Source organism: Protopterus annectens, chromosome 9.part0 (genome assembly GCF_019279795.1).
Source record: "Protopterus annectens isolate FY-2018-M chromosome 9.part0, PAN1.0, whole genome shotgun sequence".
Taxonomy (NCBI): domain Eukaryota; kingdom Metazoa; phylum Chordata; order Ceratodontiformes; family Protopteridae; genus Protopterus; species Protopterus annectens.
In genome coordinates this window covers 688,354,894-688,380,787 of record NC_056743.1, presented here as the reverse complement: position 1 = coordinate 688,380,787, position 25,894 = coordinate 688,354,894, and positions in this window count along the sequence as shown.

Sequence of the window (25,894 nt, the reverse complement as noted above, 5' to 3'; positions counted from 1 at the left end):
ATAATTTTTAATATCATTTACATATTATTTTTCTCTTTTTCTTATTCTCATAATCTCCCAAAACATGTTATACTTATGATTAAACATTCTCACTATTCATTCTGCATTATCTTCCTTTACCCACTTCAATACTCTATAAAAGTTTAAAGAAGCAGAATAAACAACTGAATTTAGTAACTCCAATCCTCTTTCTTCTTCACTCATATACAACACATCTCTTTTCACTGTGTTTAATCTTCAACCCCATATGAAAGAAAACACCAGTTGCACAATTTCATTTTCATATTTTTCAGACATCATATAAACATTTGACATATGTGCTATTTTCCCATTAATACACCAGATAAACATTTTTTCCTAAATGCTAGTCTATATGTTTTCCACAGAAATTTATTTCTTTCAATTCTTTTATAAAACTTTCCTATTGCATCATAACTACATCTTTTTTTTCCAAAATTTGACCCTAGCAAAGAAACTTCATTGAAAATAAATATCCCCGGTTTTCACCACAACACCAAAACAATTACTTTTATCTTTATTTCAAGTCATTCCCATTTTTTTAAACATCCATTCAGACAAATCAACACTTCCCTTATCTATATTTTGTTCTTAGCAACTACAACTATATTGTCTGCGTATGTTAAAACTATTTGAATCACCACCTCCTTTTGCATCACATATCTAACATTTTTCATTTTATAAGCTAATTTACTCACTATCGCATTCATTACCAAAGCAAAGAGGTCAGGATATGGTATTAATACTAATATTTTTTGAAGTTCTAGCTAGTGAAAAATCTGATTCTGATGATCAATGCTTATTTACACATAAACCCAAGAAAATATACAATTGGGGAAAGAAAAAAAATAAAGAAATGAAATTTTAAAAATATTTCCCCTATACTTAAAAAGAAGGAAAAGCAACAATTTAGGAGTACTTTCAGTAAATGTGAATATTATTATTAACACTGTAAGAGGATAGGGATACTAGAAGGGTGTGCTAAATGTGATGTGGATGTTATTATGGTGTGCTAAATGTGATGTGGGTGTTATTCTGTTACAGGATTTAAGATTCCTGGCAAGTGAAGAAAGACTGCAAACTGAAAAATTGTGGGGTAGGAATATAACATGGAAATTAGAAAGGGAATGTTGTTCTGGTATGGCCGTGTTGTGTAAAAAAAAAACAGTGAAAATACTAGATGTATTGTTGGTAAGGATGGGAAGGTTAACTGTTGTGGATGTGAGGTGGAGAGAACTTGTTTATAGAATTATAGCATTATATGCATATATAACTATCAACAAAAGAAGTAATGTGTTTCATGAAATATTAGACTGTAGTAAAATTATAGTTTCAGGAGACTTTTATTGTGATTTAAGGGGAAAATGCAAAAATAAAGAGAAAGATGTAAAAAATACAGGAAGTGATAAAATGTGGTAAATTAGCTGTATGGAACAAAAGTCAGTGAAGAAGGGGGCACTTGGATCTGAAATGGATTATTTTGTATTATTGGAAGGCTTGGGGTAGCAGATGGTGATATAGTTGTGACAGTTTTTTCAGACCATTTAGCAATATGGATGGAGGTGATGGAAGAAATGGATTATATTAAAACAGGAAAGGGAATAAAAAGAATAAATGAGAAATCACGGGATGAAATTGGAGAGTGGTAAGTATAGTAGTCATGGAAGGATCATATAACCACAAAGAAATTCTATAAAAATTGGTCTAAATGATGGACTGAATTAAAAAAAAAGCATAAAAAGTGTTTTTTTTTTTTCCACTGGCAGGATGATATAAGAAAGGAAGAGAAAGTAAAGTATGGGAAAATTTATAGAAATTTATTAGAGAATTTAGAGATTAATACAAGTGGTTCTTATGATATTGAAAAATAAATATATAAAGGAAACTGAGAAAAAAAAAGGTAATGTTTAGGCAAATATATTATTCACAAGGGAAAAGTAAGGAGGTATCTGTATATTTGGGTAAAATAGTTAAGGAGGATGTTAGTATAATGAGAGAAATGAAAAATGTAAAATGAGAGGTAAAAATAACTCAAGAGCAAATTATGAGTGCTGTAATACATGATGTGGAAATATGTATAAAAGTAAACTGAAGGGAAATAAGAGAGAATGGAATTTTTTTAAAAATCCACAACGGTTTAAGGAAGAAATTGAAAAAAAAATACTATTAGTGAATTGGATGAAGTACTTAAAGTAAGTGTTGATTCAGTCATATCCAGATGTTATAGGGTATGGAATGTACAAGAAATGAATGGGCTGGAAAAAAAGTGTTTTGTAAATTTACTGAATGAATGGTTGAAGGAAGGGTTTGTTTATGATAAATTGTGTAGTGGGATATTAAAGTATATATATGGAAAAAAGATGAGAAAAATGAAATAAAATATTGGAGACCATCACATTAAATAAGACAGATTATAACATGTTTTATGAGAATAATACAGAGGAGAGTGGAAGGAAGAATGAAGAATATTATGGATGAAGGGGTATATGATATAAAAGGAAAGGGAAGTCAAGAGTTGTTATTGTTTATGAGGAGAATTGTGAATGATAGTATAAGTAAAATGGAGGATGGGAAATTTATGATAGGTGATATTATTAAGACAGTTGATATTGTAGGATATATTGCTTTGTGGGATGCTCTGAAGGAGTATGGAATAGGTAATAGAATTGGGAGAGTGTGTGTCAGCATAGTAAAATAAAAGAGTGACAGCATTAGTGAATGGGTGGCTGAGTAAACAAATATGCATAAAGTGTGGTATAAGATATGGATGTCCCATGTGTGGAATACACTCTTTCTCCTCATCTTCCACTTCATATTTTTTTCTTCTATAGTTTCTTCTTCACCTAGTTCACCCTCTTCCCCAGCCTCTTGGGGTCTATATTATAACATCAAAGTCTTAAAACTTCGAATGTTATAATATCGAACCCATTCGATCAAAACACCAGAAAATTGAACAGTCAGAATAGCGAATTTTTTCCCAAGGAAAAAATGTGCTGTTCCAACAAACATACACACAACACAAGCACACCAAAATAAATAATCCATACACATACACTTCACAAAACCCTACACTAAACCATACATACACTACTAGCTATCCACTTACCACCCAACCCTAACCCTAAGGTCCCTAACTATCACACACTCACCTTACCTGCTCCCTAACTCTAAAGTCCCTATCGCACACTCACCTTACCCACTCCCTAACCCTAAGGTCCCTATCACACACTCACCATCGTTCGCACACTTACCTTAACCCAGTCCGTAACCTTCACTCCACAGTCGAGGAAATAGTGAAGCTGCAGAAACGGCCCACCAAATACCTTCCCTAGGAAAGTATTCGATATTCTGCAGCTTCACTATTTTCAGCGTTCGGTGCATAGGGTTTGATATTATAACATTTGAAGTTTTAAGACTTCGATGTTATAATATAGACCTGCCTCTTGTCGTCCCTCCTCATGTATGTTTTCACCCTCTCCCCAGCCTCTTGTTGTCCCTCCTCATGTATGTTTTCACCCTCTCCCCAGCCTCTTGTTGTCCCTCCTCATGTATGTTTTCACCCTCTCCCCAGCCTCTTGTTGTCCTTCCTCATGTATGTTTCACCCTCTCCCCAGCCTCTTGTTGTCCCTCCTCATGTATGTTTTCACACTCTCCCCAGCCTCTTGTTGTCCTTCCTCATGTATGTTTTCACCCTCTCTCCAGCTTCTTGTCGTCCCTCCTCATGTATGTTTTCACCCTCTCCCCAGCCTCTTGTTGTCCTTCCTCATGTATGTTTTCACCCTCTCCCCAGCCTCTTGTCATCCCTCCTCATGTATGTTTTCACCCTCTCCCCAGCCTCTTGTCGTCCCTCCTCATGTATGTTTTCACCCTCTCCCCAGCCTCTTGTTGTCCCTCCTCATGTATGTTTTCACCCTCTCCAAAGCATGTTGTTGTCCCTCCTCATGTATGTTTTCGCCCTCTCCCCAGCCTCTTGTTGTCTTTCCTCATGTATGTTTTCCCCCTCTCCCAGCCTTTTGTTGTCCCTCCTCATGTATGTTTTCACCCTCTCCCCAGCCTTTTGTTGTCCCTCCTCATGTATGTTTTCACCCTCTCCCCAGCCTCTTGTTGTCTCTCCTCATGTGTGTTTTCACCCTCTCCCCAGCCTTTTGTTGTCCCTCCTCATGTATGTTTTCACCCTCTCCCCAGCCTCTTGTTGTCCCTCCTCGTGTATGTTTTCACCCTCTCCCCAGCCTCTTGTTGTCCCTCCTCATGTGTTTTCACACTCTCCCCAGCCTCTTGTTGTCCTTCCTCATGTGTTTTCACCCTCTCCCCAGCCTCTTGTTGTCCTTCCTCATGTGTTTTCACCCTCTCCCCAGCCTCTTGTTGTCCCTCCTCATGTATGTTTTCACCCTCTCCCCAGCCTCTTGTTGTCCCTCCTCATGTATGTTTTCACCCTCTCCCCAGCCTCTTGTTGTCCCTTCTCATGTATGTTTTCACCCTCTCCCCAGCCTCTTGCTGTCCCTCCTCATGTATGTTTTCACACTCTCCCCAGCCACTTCTTGTCGCTCCTCTTGTATGTTTTCACCCTCTCCCCAGCCTCTTGTTGTCCTTCCTCATGTTTTCACACTCTCCCCAGCCTCTTGTTGTCCTTCCTCATGTTTTCACACTCTCCCCAGCCTCTTGTTGTCCTTCCTCATGTTTTCACCCTCTCCCCAGCCTCTTGTTGTCCTTCCTCATGTTTTCACACTCTCCCCAGCCTCTTGTTGTCCTTCCTCATGTTTTCACACTCTCCCCAGCCTCCTGTTGTCCTTCCTCATGTTTTCACACTCTCCCCAGCCTCTTGTTGTCCTTCCTTATGTTTTCACACTCTCCCCAGCCTCTTGTTGTCCTTCCTTATGTATGCTTTCTTTCCTTTCCTCTTCCTTTTCATTATTGCTTGCTCTTGACAATCCATCCAAAAGTGTCCTTTTTATAGACAACCTACATTCAGGCACAAACCTCCTTGCTGCATGTCCTTTCTCTCCACAGTGATTACATTGTACCTTGTCATAATCATTACTTAAATGAGAAAAGTCCACACAAAAGAAATGTGATTTAGGCTGGCCAGTATATCTTAAAGTTCCTCTCTACCCAACCACAAAAAATAACACTTAGCAATTGTTTTGTCATTTTTTTCCACATTTCAAATCAGCTTACAACCTCCACCCTCCTATCTATAAGTTCTTCTCATCTTTTACTTTCACAATATTATCAACAGTTTCACAAACCATGCATGAATTTTTAACATCATCTTCTTCCAGTTCATCAGTTCTAAAATGCAAAGCAACATGTTTTCTTAACATTTAAGTTACTACTAGAAAACAAATAATTGTTCCATTGATATATGTCCTTCTTTTTGTTACACAGTTCCAAAAATTTCATCATCAGTCCATCAGTCTGAAATGCTAAGTCACAAAATGTCTCTGTCCCAATATGTATAAAACAGACTATAAACGATTTGTCCAGATAAAATCACTTTAGCTAGAAGATGTACGAGACTCTCTCTCTCTCTGATACCCTCCCTATGGGAGAAATAAAGACACCTTGTTGAAGTTTCCAGTAGTTTATTCAGTCGAGCAGGTAGATGAACAAGTGCTCTTGTTCTAATACATTACATTCAACAGGTCAATTATTAAAAGCAATTACAGAAAATGGTGGGAGGGTCCATGGGAGCTGATTGGAAGAAAATCTGGGGGATGGAAAAACAAGAAGCAAATCACAAAGCTTAGAGGTTAGTCCCTTATTTGAATATTCCTGAAAGACCCCGTGAGGGTTTACCAGCTAGGCAGCCTGTGGAACCTCATTCTTAGTTAAAAGGTTTTATTTTTATATTTAACTTCTAACTATCAAAACATGACAACACACTATCAACACTATAACTATAGAACTATATTTAAGAAAACATTTTCACCTGAGTTTCATCAGGTCCATCTACTTTGATCATTGAAAATGCCTGCTTTTACGAGGCTATCACCAGACTTTATTAGTCTGTTTTATAACACATGTAAAATGAGAGGCTGTGTCGGCATCAGTGAGTCTCATATTCCTTGGAACCAAGTATGAAAGCTTTATTATTTTTTCCAGTCTATCACATGTAATTTGAGAGGCTGTGCCCACTTTTATGAGGCTCATCATATTCTGACATATAATATGATAGGCTAATATTCTCTTATATAACAAAAAAGGGTTTACAGTACCTGCTTAGAAGAGGCTCATACACATGATTAATGTGACCAGTCCCCATTGTTCTTCCTCATGATAAAGACAGACCTTTTTATATGCGGGGACGTAGTCACTTAAAGCTACACTAGGTGATTCCCATTTTTGAACAGAAATAGCATACAGTGGAAAACAAGTCACAGTGCTCATTTTTTGCAAAGCTTGTGGATATGCACAAGTAGAAGGGAAAAAGTAAAAATTGAGTAATGTTCGAGACCTCAGAACATTTGTGTGGGCTTTCTGTGCCCATGGTATAAAAATCCATCAAATGGTGAACTCCAGAGTATACAAACACTTTTAATAAACATAATAACCTCAGATCTTCTTTGAGCATAAGCAAATTGTTCCTATGGGGTAAAGAATATATCAGTGTGGAGTGCTCCCCGAAACAACAATTTTTATTGTACTATAGATAATAGAAATTTTGTTAAATGCAGGCCCAGTGTCTCCAGTATCTATACCTGGTTGATGTGGGTTAGCTGCAGTGAGAGGTGGAATACTGTTGGTCCAAGTGCATGGTTTTATGGTACTCCAGTCTGAAGTCTTCACTATCAAGCTTCTTCCTGAGTCTAGGAGTTACTGAGGGATTTTCTGTTCGGATTCTTCCTCTTTCCAGGTTCCAGGTGGTGAAGTATGGCTCTTCTGTTGAGATTCATCTCCTCTTCAAGTTCCAGGTGTAAAGTTACTGCAAAAGAGGGCTAGATAGCTCTGTGCCTGGCTAAATAAAGGGCTGGAAACTGGGAGGGATCAGGTGAAAGGGCAGTTAACCAATTTCCTGAGAGAGTGGGTGGGGTCATGGGGCCCAGGGAGGGTTAGATGATGTAAAAGGCTGAAGTGATCAGTATGGGAGTGGGCTGTCAATCAAACTGGGAGGCTAGAATTTAGCCACTTTTTCTCACTCTTGCAAAGTCCCAAATCAGTAGTAGAAAACAAACAAACAAAAAAACACATTTCAAATAATTAAGTTTGTGCATATCATGAGGTAAAAACACACTTTCAAACCCATGCCAGTTACATTTTAGATTTCAACACATCTAGAGATCACACACATGCACAAAAAATATAATGCAGCTTCTTTTCCGTGTCACTAGTTCACCAGATAAACCATGCTAGTGTAGATGCAGTGATTTACAAATCTAATTACGTGACTGACCTTTTCATATTAACAGCAGTAGTCGGGTTAATTAATAGTTTATGTCCAAACCCTGGGTTAAGTGTTTTAGCTGTATGATTTATGGTTTAGTTTCCTGAGTCCAAGGACATTTTTAAAGGAAATGCTTGAATTTAGACCAGGGTGGTGATGGGTGTCCAGCCTTATCTGCCAGCTTAACTGCATTTTTTCAAGGATTGCATTTTGTTTCCTTCAAGTGGACTCATAGTGAGCTTGTCCAGGATGTGGAAGTGAAAACCTCCATGGTCTGGAAAATCATGGCAGTGTTTCACTAGTTGGTTTCTAAGGATCTGAAGGCTGATGTCATATGGGTGGTATGTTACCCTGATTTTGAATTTGTTCACAGTTTTCCCTATGTAAAAACAACTGCAGCCATTACACTGTGCATGGTATATCACAAAAGCAGTGTTGCAATTACCAGAACAAGTGTTGTTGATTTTTCTCCTGAGTACTGGACAAAAGAAGTAGTGCTTGTCACTCATGTATTTGCAATAAGTGCAAAAAGGGGGGGCACAGGGTTAAGTTCCTCTGTTGTCTTCCTCCAGACTGCCCAGTCTCTAATGTTTCTGGCCCTCTTAAATATAAAACAAGGATGCAGTCCTAGAAGTCTTTCCAGTTGTTTATTGCCAATAATCACTACCCAGTTGTCAGTCATGATCTTTCTGATTGTTTTATAATCTACTGTGAAAGTGAGTGCCATGCCTGTTTTTCTTTTGTCCTACTGTGGATGTCAGTGTTGGTTTCTGTTGAGCCTTAGGAGTCTCCCAGTGGGTCCATCAAAATGGGGCCATGGGCCTCTTTTAAAATTCTGATGGGGTTGAGGATGGAATTTAGCAATCTGTTGCTGTACCCCCTAGTCAGGAAATCTTAGTGTAGGCTCATTAGATTTGTGATGAAATCTCGAAGTTCTTTGGAGACACATACAATTCTCATTCCGAGATTTTATAACATTTCTCTTTGTGATCTGGGGATGAATGCTTTTACTGTGCAGCAGCATATTAACCCTGGTTGGTTTTCTGAACAGCTTGTTGGAGAGACATTTGTTTTCAGTGTCCTTGGATATAGTTATGTCTAAAAAGTTGAGCCAAGTCTTGCTGTGACAGGTTGTGAATCTCAGGAAACTAGTGGAATTACTGACATGGTTGTAAAAGTAATTCAGTGTGGCTTTGTCCCCCTTCAAGATGATAAATATGTTATCAATAAAATGGAGATAACATTTCATTAATGCGGAATATCAGCTTTGGTACACTGCCTCCTCTTCCCATTTTCCCAGAGCCACATTGGCCAGGCTTGCGGCCATAACTATCACTCATCTTGTACATATGAATAAGACAAAGAGGCTCAGATGTTCATTTAAGTAGTTTATTGCATAAAAACACATCAGAATGGATGGCAGGAACATTAAACTTAAACTGACTGACTACTACATACATGCATGCTATCACTCTGGCTACTCACTGAAAATGGCACTCTTGCTTACACATGTTCAGTACTTATATGCACGTGCCCACTGACTGGAATGCTTCTTACAGGTATATCACACCCTGTGAACTACATACTCCCATTTTACTGAGCTGTCTCATATTGGAATGACATTTGAATAGGCATGCAATTATACAGACAATAATAAATAAAACAACAGTCATGTCCAAGTTGCCATATCTAGAACTAGGCCTGGAAATGTGATCTGGTCTCATAATGTAATAGGACTGGGTTTAGCAACAGGGACAGTCACTGGGGAATGTTTTGCTTGAAGACTCTCAGGGATATTCTCAGGAACAGGGATTGCTAATGAAATGTCCTCTGAAATAGGAACATTGGACAAGTCACTCTGAGAATTAGAGTCTTTGTCATGGGCAAGATGCTGTAACATTGGCTCGGACACAGGTAATAAATGTTTCCAATTCCACCTAAATTCCATTCCTTATGATTCCATAATGTACGATCACAACTCTTGACACAAACTTTTCACAAATCCAATGTGATCAAAACCTTTTGATGTCTCCATCCTCACTATCTCCCCTTCTTTTAATGAACTGAGCAGTTTGTGGTCTTATCATAGTATGACTTCTGGTACAAACACTTTTTCAACAGTTGAACTTTCACTGCTTTGCTGTTCTTAGCACATAGAACCAATAACTTGCTGCTGATTGGTAAGGTGGTTCTGGTTTATCTCAACATAAGGGTCTGGGTAGGTGAACCAAGATGATCATCACGAGGAATGTTTCTGAGATTTAGCAAGTTTAGGAAAACATCAGTATTGTCATGTTTGGATTTTTCTAACAGCTGTTTTGTACTTTGAACTGCACATTCAACTAAGCCGTTTGACTGTGGGTAATCAGGACTACTTATAAAATGAACAAAGTCCCACATTTCAGCAAATTGTCTGAACTGCTGACTTGTAAGCTATTCACCATTGTCAGAAATGACTCTCTGTGGACTACCATGGACATAAAAATGTCTCTTCAACTTAGTAATGACAGTATTGGATGTTAGGTTAGGAAGCAGGTCAATCTTGAACCAGTTTGAATAAGAGTCTACTAACACCAAGTAATGTTGACCATTCCACTCAAAGATATCTGTGACTACTATCAACCAAGGTAGTTCAGGAATCTGGCTTAACTGAAGTGGTTCTTTTAGTTGATGTGGCTTTGTACTATTACGAACTGAACAAGATGAAAGTACTTTCTCAATATCTTTTGACATAAAAGGCCAAAATACTAGTTCTCTTGCCCTTCTTTTTGTAGAATCAGTTCCAGGGTGGCCATGATGCAGGATCTTAATGTAATCTTGTTGCTAATACTTTGGGACAATCATTTTAGGTCCTTTCATGATGATACCATTGACTGACAAAATATCATCTCTGTAGGGAAAATATTGCTACTGGTAAACAGGATTGCTTTGAAGGCCATCCTCAACTGATAAAGAGGATGAGCTTTTGAAGAACTGGATCTGAAGCTGTGTGAGTTCTGAGCTCATCAAGATGTGTGGAAGAAAAAATTCTCATTTCCATGACTTTAAAATCGGGTTGCTCGTTGTCATGCTGTTCTGTTTTTTTTTTCTGGGCAACCTGGATAAGGTATCAGCAAGATAAAGAAGTCTGCCTTTTGTGTAAACAAGATTGAAATTGAACTTTTGCAAGTTGAGCATCATGCATTGCAATCTTGCAGGAGCTGTGTGCATAGGTTTTCTCAAAATAGTGATGAGAGGCCGGTGGTCAGTTTCTATTTGGATAGGTCGGCCATAAATATAATCATGGAACTTCGAACATGCAAACACAATTGCCAAAAAGTCTTTTTCAATCTGAGCATACTGCATCTTGGTTTGGATAAGAGTTCTCAATGCATAGGCTACTGGTCTACCCTTTTGAAGAATTATTGCACCTAGACCAAACTTAGAAACATCACAGGAAAGAGTTACTTGTTTGTGAACAATTTTTAATATTTATTTTATATTAGATTTTTCCAGAAAAATACACACACAAATACATACAAAGAAATATTATAAATAAACACAAAAATATAAAAATGAAATAAACAAACAAAAAAAAATGGTTAAAAAATAGCAAAAAAAAAAAAAAAAAAAAAAATAAAATAAGGATTACACAAAATTTAAGTAATTTTATAATAAAATAAATGAGGAAAAATGAGGATATTAAATGAGAGATATGCAAAAGGACAAAGAGGATAATAAAAAAGAAGGAGGAAATAAAGAAGATTAAGGATCATCAAGGAAAAGTAAAAGATAAAATAAAAAAGCAACAAAAGTTAAAAAAGCAAAAATAAAGATAATAGAAGCAAGATAATAGAAGCAAAGCAAGTGTATAGAGATTTAAGTTATGTTTATAGGCAGGCAGAAGGGGCAGAAAGTAGGAAGTTAAGGGAAGAAAGAGAAGAAAGAGAAAAAAGGAGTAAAAGCAAGGGTATAGTAAAGGAACAAAGCCAGTGATTTTTTTTTGATTTTTGAGTTTGTTATTTTGTTTAAAAAGAGGCAATGATGATTCTGATTTAAAAAATTCTGCTGGCAACCTATTCTCAGTACTAAGAGTATTAAGAGAGAGAGCTGTATTATTATGGATTGATTTTATTAGAGTTTACAAGAGAGATGAAGAGAGAGAAGAAGAGAAGATTTGGGATTAAGGATTGAGGAGAGAGAGGTGTTGTTAGGTTGGTACAGTATTTTATGGTGGGCACAATAAGCTGATTGTTACCAGATAGATTTTGGAGAATTCCAGCCAACCTTAGTTGTTTTCAGGTTATGGGTCTCTGGGTTCTGGAAGTAGCTAGGTTATGGCAATGCAATGTTGTTATAGCATAGGTTTGTTTTTACTAGGTTTTGCTTTTTGTAGGTTATAGGTGATAGGTGAGGAGAATAGGAGAGAGAGATGAGAGAGAGCAATCTTGGTTCTAGCAGGTGGGGTGAACAACATAGTAGCGTAGAGCGGGTGGCTGGGCAATTTTCTGCTTCAGGACATCAAATACTCTTTGGTGCTGTTCTGACCATGAGCAGCTTATATCTTTGCATGTTGGCTCTCTGAGCAGTGCTGAAAGTTGGCTTAAATCTGGAATGAACTTGCCTAAGGAGTTGACCATGCCAAGAAAACGTTGTAAGGCTTGAATTTTGTCTGGAGCTGGCATATCAAGAATTGATGTTTGCTTGGAAGGATATGGTCAGAAAACTGAAATGGTAAACAAGTGACCAACATAAGTAACTTCTCATAGCCTACATTTTCACTTTTGAGGATTCAGCTTAAGATTCACTTCACGTGTTCTTTCCAGAGCTTTCTTGAGGTTTCTATCATGTTCAACTTCACCATTGCCTTCTACAAGAATATCATCTACTATAACAGCACATGGATAGCCAGAAAAAATTTGTTCCATTGCATGCTGAAAGACTTCACTGGCAAAATTTATTCCAAATGGCATTCTCAGAAATCTGCACCTGCCAAATGGTGTACAAAATGTGGTTAGCAATGAAGATTTGCAATCAAGCAAAATTTGCCAAAATGAATTTTTGCATTTAAAACAGTGACATTTGGCATGAGGGCAGCATCCTCCTTGACTGTGTGCATAGGATGATGAGGCTTTTTTAATGCTTTGTTCAAGTCTCTTGGATCAATACATATTCTAATATAATCTGAGCTGTTCTTGTGAGCAATACCATGGAAGATACCTATTCAGTTGGCTATTCTACTGGACAAATTACTCCTACTTGGACCATTTCATCTAATTCAGCTTTGACTCTGTTCTGCATAGCTACTGGAACTGTCTGTGCTGGTCTGATAACTGGGCTGACCTCTGGGTCTAATTTTTATGGAGTACACAAGTGGGAGTTTGCCTAGTTTGTCTACGAAAATATCAGCGTACTCAGAAAAAACAGTTTGGGAGAAATTTGGGCTGTTGTCATTCAGGCTTACATGGTGGGCTTCTTTGTTAAATGAAAGCAGTCCCATTTTCAAACTGTCTCTGAGGCCTAACAATTACTGCATGTGTCTCTTGACTATGTAAAATTGCAAGTCATTGATGTTCCCAGCAGAATAACATGAAAGCACTACTAAGCCTTTGGTTTGAATTTCTTCACCACAATAAGCAACAAGCTTCACACACTTTCTCAAATCAAGTTGTTCTGCAGCTTTTACTCTAGCAAAGGTTTCTGCTGACATAACACTGCACTTTGAGCCAGTAACTGCTTTGAGCTCTACAGGACTCCCAATAATCCAAACAGTACAAAAGATTTCGTTTTTGCCCAAAAATCTACTGCATTGACTGTTACAACAAGCACAGACACACTATCAACATAAACAGTAGGGTTGCAGCTTTCTAATTGATTAACTTGCCTCTTTGCATGCTCTCTTTTAATAAAAGAATGTACTTTAGTTGATTTACAAAACCTTTTGAAGTTATTCCACTTATTGCAAGAATGGCATTGCTGACCAAAAGGTAAACACTTTTCTCATTTGGGTTTATGGTTACCACCACAGTTATGACAGCTGACTATGAGGCTAGCTACAGGTTTTGCTAAGTCACCCTTGTGCCTTGCCGTGTGTACCCTGAGCCTTACTGAAGCTGCTCTGGGTTTTGCTGGAGCTCTGACTATGACACTGGCTGTGACTGCCCAATACTTAGGCCTGTATCTTTTAACCTCATGCTGCATACTATCTACATTAGCTGCAGAAGGTACTGGAAGGCTTGCTTTCTCATTTTTAAGCATAACTTTGTGCCTTTCTATAAGCTTGTATATCTGACAAATCTCAATGGCCTTATTTAACATTAAATCATTGTCTCAAAGCAAAATCTTTCTCACTGTGTCATTATTAATACTGCACACAAACCTGTCTTTTATCAACTCATCTCTCAGATCACCAAATCTGCACATTTTAGCCTTATTTCTCAAGTCATATATATATCCGCCAAAAGTTTCACCAGGCTTTTTATCTCTTCTGTAAAATAAGCGTATTTCCATTGAAAAATTCATTTGGCAGTTACACATTTCTGTAAATTTATATTTTAAGAATTCAGGGTCTTCCCACATTTCGGCCGGTACCACAATGTGGTAGTCTTCGCCCTCTCCTACAAACATAGCAGGTGCATATGTAAATGAATGCTCTCTTTCAATGTCTTCTGACCCAGCCAAATTAAGCAGAATAAATGCATTTGTACATGCCTTTGTCAGAAAAAGCAGCCTGTATGAAAATGTATTCTTGCTCAAACACGCTCCAGTTTTCTGCAATAGTGTTACAAAACACAAGTAGTGCGGGTCTGCAAAATCCTTCTGCCATGCCCTCAAATTATAGTAAAACACAATGCCCTTGTAATTATGCACATACATGCACACATGCCAGGTACTTGTAATAATATTCAAATGCACAATAATCTCTTTGAAAAACTGTACTTTGATAAATATTCTTTGAAATGACTGTACTTTGCGAAATAACTGCACTGTAATACAGCACACACTTGCCAACACTTTCCACACTTTGGATATTTTGAATAGCTTTAGCTAATGCAAAAAAGTAGTACATTGCAAAAAATATGGTTGTTTTCCGTTTTTTATACATTTTATGTGATTCAGATATTGTTTCAAATGTTTTTGTAATTATTTCGAATATATTTATAAAATGACAGGTTTAACAGTAAGTGTGATTTTTTAACACTGCAAATGTTGCTTATAATAATTTTAAAAACATCTAAGAATACTACATGAGGATGATTTGCTAGATGCCAAGTTTTTTGACTTTTGTTCACCCCCACCCAAAAATGAACTAGCAAAGAGGAAGCCCCTCTTGTCCCTGGGTTTTGAGCCTACCAGACAGTGATGGAGTGTCTTGGATGGTCAATGATGCTATCATTTCAAGTCTGATTCCCAAAGAATCCAATTGGGAGTTCTTAGAACTCCAGCTTATGCTGGGCAAGGCAAACCTCCATCTTACAGCCAGTTACAGATCCCCCTCCATGACCTCAGATAATCATGCAAAATTCCAGCCATTTCTAGGAGATATCTGTATCAGCAACAATTCCGTAATCCTTGTTGACTTCAATAATTCTTTTGTAGGCTACAGCACCTATACATCTAATTTGGGGTATGTTCAAAGATTTTTAAACTGGGTAAACAAATACTTCCTCAATAAATTTGTCCTCCAACACACCAGAGGCTGAAATATTATTAGTTTGGTCCTTACTAATAAATCCCTACCTGTTCCAACCCCCTAGATTTCCGTTTAACAGTTAAGTCAGATTATCAGTTTGTGTGGAAAAAGGTCTGAAAGTACAATGCAGTACTGTCCCCCATTGGAAAGCAGCAAATTATTGCAGCTTACAGGACTGACAGCATCCCATTGTCAAGCCGAATAGGAGTTAGAGATTTGAATAACTGGGTAGATAGCTTGGGTCCGCATTAAGACTCATGTGGGTAGCATACCTCTCAACTGGCCAGATTTTTTCTACATATTTTTGATCTTTTCCTCATAAAATTTGTGGTTTTCTGCCAAATCACTGAGGATTCAAGCCACTAAATAATGCCATACATTTGAGTTTCAAACTTCATATCCTTCAGAAAATGTATGCTAACACAAATCATGTTATTCTAGCAACTTTTTATTTTATTAGAGCAATATTTAAAATCTGTCATATTTTTTTCCTTTGCCCCCCCCCCCCCATTATTCTAGGCTTTCTCCACATTTCTTGTGCTAACAGTTTGAGAGGTATGGTGAGTACTATAGTCAGGAAAAAAAAGTTATACATTCCTACTAGATGGCAAGGGCCTCTCATCCAAATTGCATTGTGTTTGCATGTCAGATATGGCATTGTCACACATGTGATACGCTACAATAAATAGATGTCCTGTAGACTTCACTGAGTGAAACAGTTCAAAAATGTCAGGCTATGATAAGACTACATAGTCCAACCTCAGTGCATGTCCATTACTATAATATAAATATACCATAATATAAAATGGTAAAATTTTCGCCTCCTTTGCTTGCTTTGCAGAAACTAAGCCACGAATACTCCCCTTAGCCCAAAACGCCTGCTGCTTATACTGTTTAGTTACCAGCGTTAGCCTGTATGTAAGCTAGTCGAGTCAGCAGCTTAAACACAATGGTAACAGTTTTGCCTTCTTTGCTTGCTATGTAGAATCTTAGGCACGACTGCTGCTTGTACTTTTTGGTTACTAGCATTAGCCTGTAATGCTTATTTAATATATTGAGAGCTAGTCGAGTCGGCAGCTGAAACGGGCTCTTATATCTGACTCTGTTTCAACTTTTCTCTAGTTTTTAGCTATTTCTCAGCTAATAAATACACTTACAGGTTTGCTATTACACTTTTAACTAGCTTTACTTATGGGCGCTCTAAAACTACCATAGGTCTCTGTGAATTATTGTGTAACCCGTAACTACTGGATTGCAAGCCGGGCATCTTAACTGTTATTATACTGAAGCTAGCTTACTCGGGGGTTTACAGAAACTGATGTAGGTCTTGTATGACCCACACCTTGAAGCCTGTAACGGCTGGTTTGTAAGTCCGAAGCTGTAGGTATTCATTGCTGTTTTTCTCTAACCAGTCTCTGCTGGATTGTAATTAAGACTTTATAGTCCAGTTTCTAGTCCACATAGCAATATCAACTGTAATTGTAAGTAGCAATATTAACTGTAATTGTAATTACAACTTAGTTTCTAATTTTTTTTACCCAATTAAAGTGTAGAACTAATAGCAGTTCGAGGTCCACATGGATGCTTTTATGTGCGTGTAGAAACACCATTGTGGACACAATGGCTGCTTGTGCCTCGGCCTTCACGTTTTTTGGGAATCAGATTAACTTCTAGTCAAATATACCTTTAAACTTGAAATATTAGTAATTACACCCATTTTACATAACTAAAAGGCCGGGATTAGCCTTTTTGCTTCACTCCAACCCTATGGAAGCTATACCATGGCCATTGGCTACGTTTGGATATCACATCTACCTACACTACTTTTTATTTTAAGTAGGACTCACAATAATATACATATATAAACATTTTTTTTAAACAAAGATTGGGTAATGCCTGCAGTATCTTGCCAACCAGGAGGATGCTTTAGCCAAATGCTGTAATAATTAATGTGCTGCTTCCTCTGTCCAAAGCCTAGTGCAGACTATAGGCCTGCTACCAGTTCATACTCACATTAAGTAATAATATATTAAATCCTGTTAATTTCTATGCATAGTTCCTAATTCTGGCTTGACTCTTTCTTCATTCATTTATGTCTGAATATGTCTTTATTCTAATGGAGTTATGTGTTCTACTGAGCCTACACAACATAACCTGCTAGATATTTGACATAACTGATTACAAGCTCTCTTATGATATTGGTAGTTTTTAACATAGAAGTGAATGTGCATTTTCTAACTGTATTTTTAAACTGATTACAAGCTCTCTTATGATATTGGTAGCTTTTAACATAGAAGTGAATATATATTTTCTAACTGTATTTTTAAAACTATTGTTCTAACTATCTAACTTTGTGTTAATGCTTGCTTCTTGCTACTCACTACCACTGTTGTCTCTCTCTCTGTCTCTCTCCCACAAGTACCCTGCACGTCACTGTGCTGTTCCACTCTATAACTTTGTGTGAACCTACCTACCGGGTGACAAAGGACCCGTCCGACAAATAAACTGTGGTTTCTTCCCTCAGCCTCTACTCCCTGCACCCCCTCTCAAGGAAACCAGAAAAGTATGTTATCTATGTCCTGCCTGTAAAACATACTACCGTCCACTATTGATTCAGGGGCTCTAAAGCAAGCTCTGAGCCCAGTCAGCCAGCAGCCTCTTACCCCCCCCAACTAGCTACCTTGTTAACAATACTTTACTCCACCTCTTGGTATCCCTCTTACTAACTTATCCTCCTTCCTTATCTGGAAATTGCCTACCCTCCTTACTGTACTTGCTTATAATACTAGCTTTGTCCAGTAAGTGGTATCTCTACTCTCTCCAATATTTCTCCTGCTTATCTATTTGGCTTTCTGATTTTACTACTCTTTACTTCTATGACCTTGAACTACTCTTAAACTTCACACTGTACCCTTCATTCTAAATTGCTACACTCTCCTGCTTTCTAATAGACCCCTTACTTATCTCTGCTCCTACCCACTTTAGACTTACTCAATGTACCTTCTGTAATCAGCTCTGCTGACTGATTTTTTTCTCCTCTAGCTGCTCCATTGTCTGTTTCTACCCACTCTGTTCGCCCTGCGGGCTCACTCTGCTCCCCTACCCTACCCCCAATTCCAACCCACCCCTACTAATCTTACACTTATACTTCACTGACCACTCCCCCCTACTATCTCATCCTATCACATACCTTAACATCACCAGGCCACTCCCTTACCTCTCTCTCCTAATTAGTACTACTTAACTCTTTCTAACCACCCCTCTCCTACCTTACCATCCACATCATTAACACACTTCCCAAGTCAACCTCTAATCTAACCCTCCTCTAATTTCCTACCTGCTTTTGTTATACCCTGCTTATTTTTCTCTAACATTCTCTTCTTTTTTCTACAGCACCTACTAACTTTAAATACTCCCTACATAAATTTACTTTTTGCCATGGCCCCAACAAAGAAAAATATATTCACAAGCATACTACTCTTCACTACCACAATATCTTGTCTGACCATACCTTACTTACTCACTTCCTTTGAAGAGCATCCTCTACCTGAAATTAACCATTACTTCAAACAAACTCTACCATTTTCATTTATCTTCTCCCTTAACCACAGTAACATAACCTATAATTCAAACTTTACACTACTAAAATTTCATAGAACTACCCACATCACTTACTTACCTGCCAAAAAGATTTTTAACAACCTCTACAAACTACCTAAAACTCTACAATATCCCCAGCAACACCTCCTCCTAGGTGGTGATATTCATCCTAACCCTGGCCCCAATGCTAACCATACAATTAACCCATCCAATTTAACAGTACCTATAACTTCTACATTAACTATACCATCTAACTCCCTATTCATATCTCACCTTAACATTAGAAGTATTAACAATAAAATTCCCCACCTGCATGCACTCCTTGATGTACACTCATTTGACATTCTATGTCTTACTGAAACTTGGCTAAAACCATCTACCCTAGACCAGGAAATTACCCCCTCCTGGCTATAACATCCTTAGAAATGACCATAAAAGCAAAAAAGGTGGAGGAATAGCAATCCTTTATAAATCTAACCTCCACGTTTCCACCATTAAAGTGCTTCCTTCATCAGACACCACATCTGAAATCCTAACTACCAAAATCCAAATCAATAACTCCAAATCTTTCTATCTAATTTGCATGCATCTACCCCCAGGTAATAATACCAATACTCTTGAGAACCTTCTCAGTCTCCTTCTGCTAGGAAAACTATCGCCCAAACCCACCTCATTTCCACCCTTTTCTATGCCTCTATTATATATACTAACCTATCCAAGAACAACCTCTCTAAACTCTCCACATGCTACAATAGTATAGCTAGATTCACCACCAGCTCCCCCTTTAAAACTCACCACTGCCTTAACCTCAAACTAGGATGGCTAGAATTGCAAAACCATATACTCTGTCAACAATTACTTATGACTCAAAAGATCCTATATTATCCTAACAACACCCCTATCCTCACTAACCTAATTACACCATATACTAATCTACCTACACTACGCTCTGCTACTAAGCTTCTAGTTTCCTCAAATAAAGCTAATAACAAAGCCGGCAATTCACTTTTCTCAAACACTGCAGGAAAAATCTGGAATCAGCTTCCTTCTGAACTATCTACCCTTGCTTCTATTTCTCTCTTTAAAAACATCTTAAAGAACATCTGAAAACTCATTGGCTCTGTCCATGTGCTAACCCAGACTGACATCTTTCTGCTTCTTGCTCTTACCCCTATTCTTACTCCTATAACCTATGCCTCCAAATCAAGAAACTACACTTTCTTTGTAATATGAGATTAACATAAATATTCTTTTCCCTTATCTGAGACTTCCTCATACCAATTAGTGCATTTTATGTATAATTGCTTAAAATAATGTTGTACTAAAAACTTTAATAGATTATATATTTATTATGATAACTGATTTTAGACCAATGTAACCATGTATTGTGATTCTTCTCTATGTTTTTTTTTATGCTTTATTAACTTTGTCATTGTTTTTTGCTTGGAGCTTTTTTCCCCGGGCCTCTACTGAAAATGGACATATATCCAGCTAGACTAGCCCGGTTAACAAATGTAAAAATAAAAATAAAAATAAAAATAAAACATTCATAATTTTTCTCTGTATTTACAGTATAATTTTTGTGAAGTTCTAGATTACAAAACAAAGTAATGAAAATACTCATTTCAGTTTGACAGTGACTTTGGTCTTAGAAAGAATGGCCTCCTTTTGGGTTGTCACTGTAGAATGGATCAGAAGAAATGGCTTTGACACACCCCTCAAATCAAGCATGGAAAATGTTCAGTTATAAGATGAGGTTGTGTTTCTCAGATTAAACAACATCTCATATATCTTTCAGTTTTCATCAAGCTATAAATCAATTTGCTCTTCCTGTCCTAACATATAGTTTTGGAGTGATTGACTGGTCCCAAAAAGTGTTGGATAGATTCAATATTAAAACAAGAAGGATGCTTCATGCTCACCAAATGATTTATAAAAATCATTTTATACCAAGATTATATATTTCCCATTCCAAAGGAGGGATGGGCCTCCTTGAAATTGATTACATGGGACTCCACACATATCTAATAACTACACAAGATCCAAATGCAATGAAGGTTTTGATACATGAGAAGAATGAATCTAAGATGACTTCTCTGCTTAATTTAGCAGAAGCATATCAATGTCAAGCAGGAAAGGAAATCAAACTAGAAGTAGATAAAAACAAGGCAGCAAATGAATGTGCCAAAAAACAAAAGAAAGAATATAAGGTGAAGGAACTGATGAGAAGGCAAGAAATGTGGAAAAAACATAAATATAGTTGCAAGTATAGAAAACTTCTCATGCTGATCAAGAACAAATGCGGGAATGGTTAAGGAGAGTTGAATTCAAACCAAGAAATGAAAGGTTAATATTGGCAGCCCAAGATACTGGACTATGTACATGTTGGTTTACAAAGTCCATTGAACATGTGGGAGAAACAGACAAATTTAGGTTTTGTAAAACAGAAGTGGAAACAGTCACACACCTTGTTGCTGGTTGTAACACACTAATGGCAGAAGGACTGTATACTGAAAGGCATAATAATGTGGCGAGACTGTTGCACTTGGGATTGTGCAAACATTATGGTATCGACGTGGCTGAAAAACACTGGAAATATGGCCACAAAGCATCATAGAAAATGATGACGTTTATATCACATGGGATCACCCATTACCAACTGTTCAAAAGACAGGTGCTAGAAAACTGGATATAGTGGTCCAAGAAAAGAAGACAAAAGTAGCATCGATCATTGAAATCATCACACCCAGTGACTACAGTGTCTTGGGTACAGAGAGACACAAAGTCATAAAATACCAGGATTTGCAGGCAGAAGCAAGAACAATGTGGAAGAAAGATACCCAGATAGTTCCAATAGTAGTAGGAGCAACGGGTCTTATAAGAAAGAATCTACAATCGTATTTAGATATGTTACCAATCCATGTAACCCCACATGAATTGCAGAAGGAGTCATTAAAGGGCATACTGCGGGTGCTGCGAAGAGAACTTTTGGCTGACATCAAAGACTGAAGCAATACTAATTTCATGAACTTTAATCATACTTTGACTTAGGAATGGGGACCATTCTCATCTTGGTATTAGAAACCCAAAAGATTTGGAGAAATTAGATAAGACAAAAAATAAGAAGACAAAGAAGAAAAGTAGAAAAGAAGATTAGTAATGTAGAAGGTAAAGAAATAGAAACTGAAGTTATGAAGTACCTGCAAAATGAAGGACTCAGTGCAGAAAATCTAATTCAGAAAGCACCACAACAGGATAGAGCAATGGACATCCAAATTAAGTGGAAACCAGTGGAACAGAAAACAATTGGTCAGGTGCCATATGAAGACATTTTTGAGCCTTACACAGAAAACTAGTATAAACATCCACTTGAAGCTGGACAGTAAGGGAAGGAACAGGAAACTGTGGAAACTGACGCAGTTAATGTTGAGTTGTGTTAGGCCAGTGAGTTCTCATATAACAGAGCAACATATGGCACAGGATGAAATTGAAGAGAAGGTGACACAAGAAAATGCTATGGAACTTTCTATAGAATGTCCACAGGAAATGGAAAACAAAAAATGTGCCATCAGTTTACAAGAAAATGAGCTAAGAGAAGAGTTGCTTGATTTAACAGAGATAGATAGACATATTAAGATCAATGAAAGAAATATATGCAAGAAGGTCAATAAAACCCAAAAGTCAGAAGTCTGATAAAAAATGAACACAGTAATTAGGAGTGTCCATAGAGATCCATGTGATACAACAGAAGTAAACAGGATATATAGGATGTATTACTGTGCAGCTAAATTAATAACTGATAAAATTCTACCACAAGAACACAGGATAGTGAAGGAAAGGAAGGGGAGAAATTGAATGCCATCATGGAAGTACTGAATAGAGAAAACTATAAAGCAATTAAGAGAAGAAGTGTCACTGTTAGAAGGATATAGAAGACAGAACCAATCTACAAAAATACTTAGAAAGATAAAAGCAATGCACAGTATTAGAACATGTCAGGATCTATCATGCACTATCGCAAATAAACTAAAAATCTCAGCACAGGTGGATTTTATAGAGAACTGGGAAACAAGGTAAAGGGAATTGAAAGACCACCAAAAAAAGAAGAAACAGATATATTTTGGAGAAGCATTTATTAAGATCCTGTGTAACATAACAAAGTTGCTAAATTGACAGAAGAATTAAAAGAAAGAATAAGAAGTTTAAAGGTACAGGATATAAAATGGGATGAAGTAACAGACAGAGAGATTGAAACAAAGTTAAGAAAAGCCTCTGATTGGAAAACCGCAGGCCCAGATGCAGTACCTAACTTCTGATTAAAAGTATTAACATCTTTGCACAAATATTTAGCCATGAGTAAGAACTATTTATATGTGCATTCCAAACAGACAGCAACATGGCTAACAACAGGAAAAACAATGTTCCTACTCGAGTGAACCTGCAAGCTACACTAAAAATTACAGATCAATAACTTTCCTTCTGACGACGTATAAAATATACACTGGAATTGATGTTGACAGAGTTTATAGTCATTTAGAAGAAAACTCAATTATGGCAACAGAACAAATGGGCAACAAAAGAAAGTCATCTGGAACAAAGGATCACTTGTTAAATAAAGTCATAGTGGAGAACTGTAAAAAGGAGAAGAATCTAAGTATGACATGGGCTGACTACAAAAAAGCATTTGATATTATTCCACATTCATGGATAAAAGAGGCCTTAAAAATGTATAAGATACACCCTACACTGATCGACTACATTACAGTGACCATGAAACAGTTGCAGACCACTTTGCAATTAAGCCATGATAAAGGACACATTATTACCCCAGGGATAAAAATCCAAAGGGGGATATTCCAAGGTGACTCTTTGTCACTGTTGATATTCGGTCTTACCCTTAACCCATTAAGCTGTCTACTTAACAGTTTAAGCCATGGCTATAATTTGGTTCCTAGAAAAACAAAGTGTAAAGACTTCCCATCTTCTCTTTGTCAGTGATTTAAAACTGTATAGCTCATCAGATGAGGAACTGAAAGCACAAATGCAAATCATCAAAACTTTTTCAGATATAAGAATGTCACTTGGTCTTGATAAATGTGCAAAAGGAGCCTTTAAAGCAGGAAAACTGCAGCACCAAGAAAATATCAGTGTGGGGCAATAATGTGATATAAAAGAACTTGAGCAAGAGGGAGTGTATAAATATTTGGAAATTAATGAAGGTTCAACAATAAAACATGCACAAACGTGAATAAAACTTAGTAAGGAATACTTTAGAAGAGTAAAATTAATCCTGAAAACAGCGTTGACATCTAGGAACAAAATTCAAGCTATAAATCAATTTGCTCTTCCTATCCTAACTTAGAGTTTTGGGGTGACTTAACTGGCCCCAAAATGTATTTGACAGATTAGACAGGAAAACAAGAAGGATACTTCATGCTCAGCAAATGATTTATAAAAATCAGTGCATACCAAGATTATATATTCCCTGTGCCAAAGGAAGTATGGGCCACCTTGAAATTGATTACATGTACAGATCTGCAATCGTAGGACTGCAAACATATCTGCTGACTTCACAAGACCCAAATGTAGTGAAAGTTTTGAAACATGAGCAGAATAAATCTAAGATGACTTCTCTGCTTAATCTAGCAGAAGCACATCGTCATTAAGCAGGAATGGAAATCAAACCAGTAAATAAAAATCAGGGACCAACTGAATGCCCCAAAAAACAAAAGAAAGAATATAAGGTGAAGGACCAGATGAGAAGGCCAAAAATGTGGAAAATGCATAAATATAGTTGCAAGTATAGAAAACATCTGTAAGAACCTCATGTTGATCAGGATCGAATGCAGGAATGGTTAAGGAGAGGCAAATTCAAACCAAGAGATGAAAGGTTAATATTGGCAGCCCAAGATAGTAGACTACATACACGTTGGTTTACAAAGTCCATTGATCATGTGAAACAGAAAACTGTAGGTTTTGTAAAACAAAAAATAGTTGCACACCTTGTTGCTGGTTGTGACATGCCAATGGGAGAAAGACTGTATACTGAAAGGCATAATATGGCAAGACTGTTGCACTGGGGATTGTGCAAACATTATGGTATTGAAATGGCTGAAAAACACTAGAAACATGAGCCACAAAGCAACATAGAAAATGATGAAGCCTACATCACATGGGATCAGCCATTACCAACAGTTCAAAAGACAGATGCTAGAAGAATGGATATAGTGGCCCATGAAAAGAAGACAAAAGTAGCATTGATCATTGAAATTGCCACACCCAGTGACTACAGTGTCTTGCATACAGAGACACAAAGTCATAAAATATCAGGATTTGCAAGCAGAAATGAGAGCAATCTGGAAGAAAGATATCCAGACAGTTCCAATAGTAGTAATAGCAATGGGTCTTGCAAAAAAGAATTTACAATCGTATTTAGATATGTTACGCTATACATGTAACTCCGTACGAATTGCAGAAGGAGTCATTACTGGGCACATTTCGGGTGCTGTGAAGAGCACTGCTGGCTGACATCAAAGATTGAAACAATACTAATTTCATGAACTTTAATCGTACTTTGACTTAGGAACGGGGTCCATTCCCATCATGGTATTAGAAACCCAAAACACTTGGAGAAATTAAAAGGAATAACACACCCCAAAAAGCCCCCAAGGATTATCACTATAACACTGTCAGAAACCTCAATAATTTCAGTGAAGAAACTTTAATTCAAGCCTGCTCCAGGTTATCTGACTTCATGTAAAACTCTTCCCTTTGAAGTAGCAGTAGACATATTTAAAACAATATTTCTAAATTTATTAAAAGAACAAGCACCATTAAGAACCAAAAGAGTTAAAACAACTCAGTCTCTTGGTTAACTTAAAAAAAGCAACTCATGCAACTTAGTGACAAAGCCTGAAAGTTCTGGCTACAGACCAAGTCTCAAATATCCCTGTAGCAATATAGGTAGCTAAGGGGCCATAGCAAACAGCGCATAAAACAGGACAAAAAGTTTATTATAACAACACCCAAAATTCATCATCAAACAATTCAAAACAGTTCTGGAAATCCATAAATACATTGCTCAATCCTGGAAAATATACCCAACCCAGCCCATCCCCTACCAATAACTCCCAAAGCATTGCTTCATAGTAACCTCTGTCCTATAAAACAAAACTATTACTAATCCAGCCATCCCACACCAATCATTGAAGCCACAATAGACC